Below are 10,356 nucleotides of genomic sequence, written 5' to 3'. Positions count from 1 at the left end.
AGCGCATCTGCCATTTCCACCTTCTGGACCTAATGTTACACGCCAACATGGCCTGCCACCTCCATTAGCAGCAGAAAAAGTGGAAAATAAGTCAAGGCAATGTCCCATTAAATCAACCTGTTTAAGTACAATGACACCACCATTTTTTCCATTTGGACCTAATGTCACCCCAACAAGGTCCTACATTTGACACATTGGACTTTTGTTTGGGCTACACGACCAGTAGCAAGGCAAAACTGATGCTCGTAACTAGTGACTTAAAGTTACATACACCAGATCATTTCCACAGAAATAATTTACTTGTTAATTTGTGATCAACTGCATAAATTTATCCTCCCTCTCGTCCTTACCACAAAGAAACTATGACACTTTACTGGCAGAGCCTGCCTAGTTTGGGGTTATTCAGATTATTTGAGGGGTACATCTAGTACTAGAAGACAACCAAAAAAAGGAGTGTGAGGTAGAAACACAGATGACAGATTCATCAGAAAGATAAAAATTATCTATTTGATCATCAAAAAGTACTTTGAAATCATCCTCCCAACTTTGAGATTCATCTTCTAGATCTGATTCGGGCCCTTCATCGTAAATATCTTCCAAAGGTAAGTTATTGGAAATTGCACAATTCTCTTGAATATGAACTTGCCTATTGCAATGATTGCAGATACGGGGGTAAATTCATATACAAGAAAATGATAGTTGATTCATTATGAGAGCCAACTTTAGCTCTCACCGAGTGTTTTAGTTGTTTTTCGATGTTTAGTTCTACTTTTACCATCACTGCTTAGCCATTAAGAGGAATAGCATGACCCTCCCTAACTTAGAACCTATTTGTGAAATCCTGGAGATTCAAAAGCTGAACCCATGCGGAAAAGTATTTTAAGCTTCTTTTTTTTTGTCAAACTTTCAAGGGTCCAAGAGCATAGAGGGAAAGCATGATCAAAAACATGTATTGACTGGCACCACAGCAATGTGTTCAGGATTAGAGAATTCAATCAGAAAATATTTTTCCTCAATTTCAGTCAAAGAATTGAATTACTGTAAAGATTAATATAAGTAAAGTTACTCTCGTGTTCATTTGCAAATTTTTTTTTGAAGGGTCGAAACTTACATAAAAGAATTGGCCTCAAAATTAAAATGGCGGAGCTTAGCTATGTCAAACTATCTTTTTCTTCCGTTGCCGAATAACTTCGTTAGGTAGGAATGTAGAGTTTTATACGAGGAACATGTCACCAAAATCTTAGCTTCAAATTAATCGTCGTTTAGATGTTTTAGAGAACATGGTGTCACCATGTCAACGGATCCTACCCCTATATATAAATCAGAATAAATTTGGATATTGTTATCGACCTTTTGACTATATATAAATCTGAAAAATATATAGAATGAATCAGAAATGAAATCAAAAACTATTATTCTCTTTCGATTAAACAAAATTTCAAAACTTAATGAAGATAGATTAAAGGTTTCGTTAAAGATTCAGACTTATAAATGGAAGAGGTCAATAAAAATATCTGACAAACATTGGTAGGTTTAGTGCTCAGGAGTATATTCCAACATAATAGGAGATGACATTGAGGATAACATGAACAATATTGGTAGGTTTATGATTTTGAGGAAGATTCAGACTTATAAGCCAGAGTTACCTCCCTGCTTTGAAGAGCATCAACGACCTTGTTCGCATTACGGAAGACATCAATCTTACTGCACATAGCCTCAAAATACATAGCCGCAAAATTGGATCTGTTAATCCAAAATACCAGTGCAACACACTACTACGCTAGAACTGTACATCTAATGAGCTCAAATAAGTAGTATGTGTATTCACTAAAAAAAATTATTCTTGCCTTGGAAACACAATCCTTTGTGGATACACAGCCCAATTCTGATTTTAGGATAAATTTCATTTTGCAATTCTAATGAGCTTCAGATAGAGACTGTACAACCATTTTCTTTATTTAACAAGAGACTTGCACAAAAAATGCTTCATTTTGATTAATTTCACAATTGCACTTGGGAAATATAAAAACATAACCACCCAAGCAGACAAAACCAAGAAAATCATAATCACAATCAGAAACTCCGAGTTTGAACACTATTTAAAAATTCCGCATTGTTTAAACCCTAGCTTCATAATTGAAGAACTACAAGAAGAGAAACCATACCATCAACGATAACGAACAACTTTCCCCGGAAATAAATCACCTTCATCATTATTATTTCAATTCAAACTCCTCTGAAATCGAAAACAAAGACAAACCATAAGAATGACGATGGGTTTTTCTTTAATTGGAGCTTGATTCGAATTCGATCGATTTTCTCTTTTGATTCCTTGGACTGCGAGCAAAATGAGATAGAAAATTTGATTCGTCTGAGCAAGTCTATGGGGTTTGTTGTATTTCTGCTTTTATGAAATCCAATCGGGTTTAGTTCCGTCAACAGTGTCGAGAAAATATGGAACTCAAATTTCTGTTCCGGCAGCATTAGTTCTGGGTTTAGATTATTCACTATTTATTTGGTTCGACACAAAAGATTTATAAAATTTCAAAACTCTATTTCTCATTTTTTAAATTCCAAAATAAATCATTGTGTTAGCCATGCCAAAGTGTGTTACTAATAAAAATGATAATAAAGAGTTATAAACATGTGGTTCATTTTAGTATCCATTCAATTTTGGGTAGAAATAGTTCTAATAGTTATTTTGTATAAAGCGTGTTAGATATGAATAACTAATAATCTCACGGTTCAACTAATTATGGTAATTATTATTTAATTTTCTAACCCTTTATAAGAGTTACTAGAATTATAATGGATCATTTGAGTTACTAAAATTAAATTAGTTAGGAAATCGATTGTTAGGAAAACCTAGATTTGGTGAAGTGTAAAATCATGGTCCATTCGTGACTCCCTCATAAGAGCTTCAGTTTCCTATGTGGCATAGTAGGAAGACATCCTTTATCTTATCTAATAATTAATTTTTTAAATATAGGGCTTCGGATCGTCTATTGCGATTTTTTTCTGTTCCTCTGTTCCACCCACTCTCAAGCCGCCATGTGTCCATATTATAACAACAAAAATTTACAAGTTTAAACGTAAAATACTTGACTAATTTAACAGATCTTCAAAGAGAAAAAAAAAAGAAATAAGCATCACCTCCCTTAATTATCTCTTCCGTCCATAGAGTACTCCCGAATCTTTAGCCTAGTAAAAACCTTACTGAGATGCTCATTATAGCGGCCTCTTAAGCTATGCTAGCTTATATCAACATTCACAACCATTGTTGATCATGTTTTTATGATGAAAAGAATTGTCGATCAATTTGAAGGGGATGAATATACATGTAATGTTATGCATTCTCAGTAGATGCATAAGTTTTGCAAGGGTATGTTCGGTTACTGCGATATCAATCCATCATTAAAATTAGACCAAAAACTATTTTATTTAGACGGTGATGTTGGAGTCAATAGTGTATTCTGTGTTGAGATTATTAGTCCCATATTATTGGGCAATCTAAGATCCTGCGGTTTATAATCTCTTAGAGCGTCCACAATGGTACGAGTATAACCAAAGACCAAAGACTAAAAAAAAGATCAAATTTGGGTTTAGTCCGTCATGTGGCGTAGTGGGAAAAGAGTAAATTTGATCGGGCGTTAGTATAATGTTCGCATGTACGTCAAGCGTTGATAAAGCTTAGCCTGGCATGGGGCGTTTATATAGATTACGCCTGGTTAGTGAGATTAAAAAAAAAAATGGGGCGGAGGTATAAAGCCCGCCCCAAGCAAATCTTGTTAAAATTTTAAGGTAAGGCGTTAAGTATATGAACGCCCCTGGATCAGGCGAATTTTATATAAACGCCCCAAATCAGGCGTAATCTATATAAACGCCCCATGCCAGGCGTAATCTATATAAACGCCCCATGTCAGGTGTAAGCTTTATCTACGTCCGTTACAGGCGAATTCTTTACCAACGCCCCTGCATCAGGCGTTAACTTTACGAACGCGCGATGAGTGGCAGACATTATATCAATGCCCGTTGTGTAGGATCAGATTATATAAACGGCCGACTATATTTGGGTTTGGTCTTGGTCGTCGACCAAATTTGGTATGGGTTTTAGTCTTTGATCAAATTTCGATCGATAGTCCGTCCCACTACGCCTGTCCACTGGATCAAATATTTGGGTTTAGTCGTCCACTGCAGTTGCCAATTGGTTTTCAGTTGGATGCCCGTATTCTAATATGGTATCAGAGCAGGCTATCTGCGACGAGTCTTTGACCGCGCGTTTACTCTGCGTCACCCGATTTAATTGTCCACGTGTTAGACCCAACGAGGCTACACGTGAGGGGGCGTGTTGAGATTATTAGTCCCACATTATTGGGCAACCTAAGATCCTGCGGTTTATAATCCCTTAGGGCCTCTCCACTCATTGCCAATTGGTTTTGAGTTGGATGCCCGTATTCTAATATGGTATCAGAGCAGGCTATTTGCGACGAGTCTTTGACTCCGCGTCACCCGATTTAATTGTCCACGTGTTAGACCCAACGAGGCTACACGTGAAGGGGTGTGTTGAGATTATTAGTCCCACATTATTGGGCAATCTAAGGTCCTGCGGTTTATAATCCCTTAGAACCTCTCCACTCGTTGCCAATTGATTTTGAGTTGGATGCTCGTATTCTAATATTCTTATCACAACAAACTTAGATTCAAGGACCATGTGTTTGGATGTGACCGGTCATGCTAGATTTGCATTAACCATGAGCCGGTTCGCATCTGCAAAGCTTTTATTTTGATGTAAATAAAACGACAGAAAAAGGTGTAGCTGAAAGTGGAAGTATGGGATGGTAGAAGGAGAATGATCTGGACTGTATGGTTTTGGATAATTCTTCACTGCTGCTGGTAGTGAGAATGGTGATGTAAAATAAAAGCCTACTGCAGGTTGGAGGCGAGCTGATTGGTGGTGATATTGAAAATGCTAATGGACTGATCAGGTGAAAGGGGAGGAGGAGTTGCTTTAATTTGTTTGGATGCGAACTAGTGGTTGAGGTGAAAGAGAATTTTAGAGAATTCAAGGTGTTGTAGCTCGAGTTTTTTGGAGAGGAGCTAAAGATCATCTCTGTAATGGTTAGTACCTGAGAAGATTTGGAGTATATGGCCTGAAGTGGAAGCCGGGGGTGAAGCTGGGGGAAATTACTTTTTTGATTGTATGATTCCGAGATAATGAAAAACACATCAGTACCTATAATATTGATCATATATGATTTTTCTTTTATGAGTATGGATTCATCAAATATGATTGATCACCTTTTCAGAAAAATAAAAATATAATTGATCCAAATACTAGTATTATTGTCAGACTTTGATTGTGATTTCGTAACATTCTTTTTGGTGGCTCGTGAAAATAAGAAGAAAAGAAATAGTTTTTAGTTTTAATCAGCCATTAAAATTGTTATCAACGTAATTAAATTTATTATTTATTAGAAAAATGCTGATTAGGATGGGTAGACATCTCTATGTGAACCTTTAAAACAAGAGGTTGAGAAAGAAAATGTCTGCCCAAAATTATGCCATCAACACATTGGTTAAAGAGGTCGGGATTGGAGAATGATTTTAGAAACTTTGAATGTGTATCCTATTTGTACCAAGACTTTTTTCCTCGTTAGTAGGTATGTAATTGGGTCTGTGCCAAACACCAACATTGGCATACCGTCCTCGACCAGTTCCTTCGACTGCAATATATTATTAGCTCTCCAACCCTAACACAGTGAGAAGATATAGAGCAGAGGAGACAAGTGGGGAGGAAGTTGTTTGGTTTTGACTTGAGTTTGGTTTCCACTTGATTCATCTTTAAATTTCATCACTTTTGTTTAATCTACAAGGAAGATGTATACCATAAAACTACCAAGGTATGGAAAAATTTCCAACTCGGTTAAAGTGCTAATCCAATTGTACAATTTCTTGGGTAAAAAGCTTACAAAAAAATAAGTAAATAAACAAATAAAATTTGGCCTCAAAATTATTACGGTGGAGTTTAGCCATGTCAAACTATGTTTTCCTTCTGTGGTCGAATAACTTCTTCGGTTGGTAAAACCAAATGGTCACTGATATTTTTATCTACAGACAATTGATTCGTCTAGCATGGGCAGCAGCATTCTTGAAAGAGACATACTGGAGGAAGTCAGTTGTTTTGGTTGCAATACCATTTTTGCCTCCATTGTCGCTTTGCATTTGCAAGCTCATCTAATGAAGTGAAGTTCATATTTCCCTTATGAGTAAGCTGACACCACATTACTCTAACCCAACAAGTCCAACACCTGATTGATCAAAGCCATGATTGAAGTTGAGTTATTTAGAAGTAAAATGCATTAGCCTCTCAAGTTGGCAAATAGTCATTTTAGCAAAATTACATACAGTGTTGACAGATAGAGAATAACAGATCGGAATACCTGAGGTGGGCATTGGTTTTCTCATCCGCGTTGGAATACCTGAGGTGGGCATTGGTGTTCTCATCCGCGGCATACGGGGAATTAATTCTTCAATTTCAACAACCACTAAATCGGATGTGAGAAACGTATGTGCAACTGAGGATGCATGCTCCAAACAACATCTTACCACCTGTTTTTGTTGGCCGTCATTAGAAATGAGGAATACCAAGACAATCTCTAGCCTAGCGATGGATATATGAGAAAGCATTTGCAGAATCATGTTTAAGTTGTATGATAAGTAGAGTGGTGAGAGCATAGAGTACAGGATACCGCCGTGCATATATTTGGATCTTTAGCCATACCTTTGATGGATCTATAATTCCTGCTGCCAACAAATTCTCATAACCATCTTTGGCAGCATTGTACCATATCTATAATCATCATTAGATAGAACCTGAAACAAATTGCATGTTTTTGGTTCAGCAATGACAAATTCACAAGTTGATTACACAATCGCATTTGATATCCCTATGGCAGTTGCACGGACCTTCTCTATGACAATGCTGCCATTCACGCGACATTCTTCACTATCAGTCTTGTTGGATATGTTAAAGCCCTTTTGAAGATGTCAGCTCCAATCTGCACAAGAATCTCAGAAAAATAAGATCGCCTCCTTTAGCAGAATATATCCAATAGGCAAGTAAATTACCAAGGTAGAGAAAATGAGGTACTGCCTTTTGCTCGTCATTCTCCAATTTTTTCTTGATGTCGTCGATTTTCTGAGACAACCTCAACATGCAAAAGCCACCACCAACCACAACACCTTCTTCAATGGCTGCCTGCAACATTGAAATTTAGAAGGTTCTAGGATCAATTGCTTTGCAACTAACAACATAACAGAAAAACAAGCAAGGACGCCTCAAATAGTTACCTTGGTTGCATTCAGAGCGTCTTCTATCCTAAGTTGTTTATCTTTTAGTTCTACTACTGTTTGTGCTCCAACCTGTAAGATATTTCAATGTAAATTCATACAATTTCAAGGATATCCAATCACCTTAGAATTGCAGAAATTACCTGTATAATTGCCATTCCACCACTTAGCCGAGCTATTCTTTCATTTATTATATTCTTTTGAAAATTTCCTTCTATGTTCTGTAATGTGGGGTCTTAAAAATGAGAATCACATTAGAACTTTGAAATCCAAAGTTTATGCAATGTGAAACAAGGTGTTCATACCTTACAAGATTTCGGAGTTGTGCAACCCTCTCATTGACAGCTGATTGGTTGCTGCCATCACTAACTATCATTGTAGGATCCTTAGTTACCACCACCTTAATGGCGTTTCCTAACACCTCCTTTCCCACATCCTTTAGGACTAATCCTACCTCATCTCTGACTACAGTAGCTGGGGAAATACTAAGCAAATGTCAAGTTTAGTTAGAGCCAGTTATCATTGGCAACTTTGTCTTTGATTTGAACATTTTCCTGTCAAATGCATTACCTCCTGTCAATGTAGCAATGTCAACCAAATAAAGACTCTTTCTTTCTCCAAAAGCCGGTGCTTATATAGCCACAGCCTTCAATGCTCCCCTGAGTTTGTTCTTAATTACCGGAGCAAGAGCTCCTTGCTCAATTCCCTTAGCAATAATCAGAACCGGGTATTTTTTCTGCACTGCATCATCCAGTACTTTAAACAACTCCCTCGGGTACACAATGTTCTTGTCCACCAAGAGCACCTGCAACCAAAATACCAAATTGCACTCTAATTATTCCATTGAAATTAGAATTATAACTATTAACAACTTGCAAAATCACCTTGCAGTCCTGAAATTCCACTGTCCTCTTCCTTCTGTCTTACCAGGACAGCTGAATAAAAGCAAGAAATAGAACTAAATTCCTGTATACATACCTTCAGACCCTCGGCAATTAAGCCTTGAGCAAGAACAGCAGAAGTGGTTGAACCATCACCAGCAAGATCCTTAGTTTTGGCACCAGCTTGTCTTACTAATTTTGCTCCAACGTTCTCCAAAGGGTCCTCAAGTTGAATCTAATCAACCCAAATTGTATCCATTAGCAGCACAAAAAAGTTTAACAAAAAAAAAAAATCTAGTTCTTCTGGGCAGTGTCTCATTCATTATACCTGCTTGAGTACAGTGACACCATCATTGACAATTTTAGGAGTTCCATACTTATTCTGAAGCACTACATTTCTTCCTTTTGGACCTAATGTTACACCAACAAGGTCTGCCACCATATCTACTCCAGCCTGACACATCACAAATTCTTGTTACTCAATTGTACTACAAATGATAATAATTAAGAACCCATTTAACCAAATTTTATAAATGGACCTGAAGCTTCTTTGTTGCTGAACCATCATGGTTGAAGTGAAGCTCTTTTGGGACTTTTGGTGGAAATTTTGTTCCTGCTCTGATGTATGAAGAAGAAGGCAGTCTTTTTGAAGACATTGTTGAATTTGAGAACGAAGCTGCAGAAATTTGTGTTAGTGAATATGATGAACAAGACGCAGCCATTATTAGTTAGTTTAAAAATCAGTTTGTTAAAAATCAGCCATTAACAGCAGCACTTACTTTCTGTCGGTGAGAAATTAAGATAAGAGTGAAGAAAAAGAGGAGATTCGGATTCTTTATCGGGTTAAAGGCTAGGACTGTATAATTCGACCTCAGGCCCATTTTGGGCCCTAGTTTGGGTTTACTTTCTTCATGGCATATATATAGAATGGTTTTGGGCACTACTCCATTTTGGAGGGGAACTGTTATTATTTTTTGAACGATTTTTTTTAGGGACTACTCCCTTTTTGTGGGGGACTACTATGGCTGGATAGTGGAAGTAAAGTTGGATCACCTGTTATCCTATTTTTTTGTTAATACCAAAAAAGCCTTTGAAACTCAAATTAGCGTTAATGTGATGATTTCTTAGTATGAGTGTAATAATTAGTTAGTGATTAGTGAGTTAATAATATGATAGATTTGTTAGAATCATAATTGTTGTGAGAAAGAAGAAGAAGAAGAAGAAGAAAAGATGAACCCAAATCAGTTACTTTGAGTGATTCTGATTTGAGTTTAGTAATTATGATTTGAGTGATTCATGTGATGATACCTCATTCTCAGAATCAGAACCCCCTTCACCTCATAGTGTATTTGTCAATACTTATAATGATCCGGAAATGAGTTATTTGTTAGATGATGAAAGATTTTTGCACCAAACTCAACCTAACCAAACATATGATGGATTTTATCAGCCACAACCTCATATTTTATTAATGTAGGTTGAATTGTGCAAAAATTTGGCCAAACTCAAAATTTCTGGAAAAACTTCAGTTACGTCAACCTAGTTCAGTAACCAAATTTAGCTTGCGAGGTAACCGAACTGTTCTTATCGTGTAGTTCGGTTACTAAATTTAGCACACACAGGTAACCGAACTACATGTCAATGGTGGTTTTTTAGAGTTCGGTTATGCAATCCCCAGAACATGTATCTGAACTATTTTTATAGAGTTTACAGTGCATAATTCGGTTTAGTCGATATCAATACCTTTGTTACCGAACTTTATGTTTGGTAGTGTCGCAGAATATATGTATATTCGTTTTTAACCGAACTGTTGAGTTCGGTTTTGTCGAGTTTTTCAGTTTCATGGCCGAACTTTCACAAAGAAAATCTAAATACAGAGTTCGGTAAGGCCCAAATATATTGCTAGAAATTACCTAACCGAACTGTTCAGATTTTATGGCCCCAACAACATATTTCGATTTAGCCATTTTTCTTCACCTGAACAACCCACATGCATAAGAAAGAAACTTCATTACTATATATGAAGAAACTTACCAAAAAAGTTACCCCATGCAAAGAAACGACGGCTTTATAATTAACACATAATAGCCCATTCCGGGAGAGGAAAAAAAAACACGTCAAAAAA

General features: G+C 36.8%; 1 pseudogene; it reads right to left on the bottom strand.

Moving 5' to 3' along the window:
* Positions 1-5,866: 5,866 nt before the first annotated feature.
* On the bottom strand, positions 5,867-9,002 carry LOC113345849 (annotated as a pseudogene).
* Positions 9,003-10,356: the final 1,354 nt, after the last annotated feature.

The sequence above is a fragment of the Papaver somniferum genome, unplaced genomic scaffold (assembly GCF_003573695.1).
Source record: "Papaver somniferum cultivar HN1 unplaced genomic scaffold, ASM357369v1 unplaced-scaffold_84, whole genome shotgun sequence".
Lineage (NCBI taxonomy): Eukaryota > Viridiplantae > Streptophyta > Magnoliopsida > Ranunculales > Papaveraceae > Papaver > Papaver somniferum.
The sequence above is the reverse complement of the archived record's forward strand: the minus strand, read 5'-3'. Positions and strand labels throughout refer to the sequence as shown.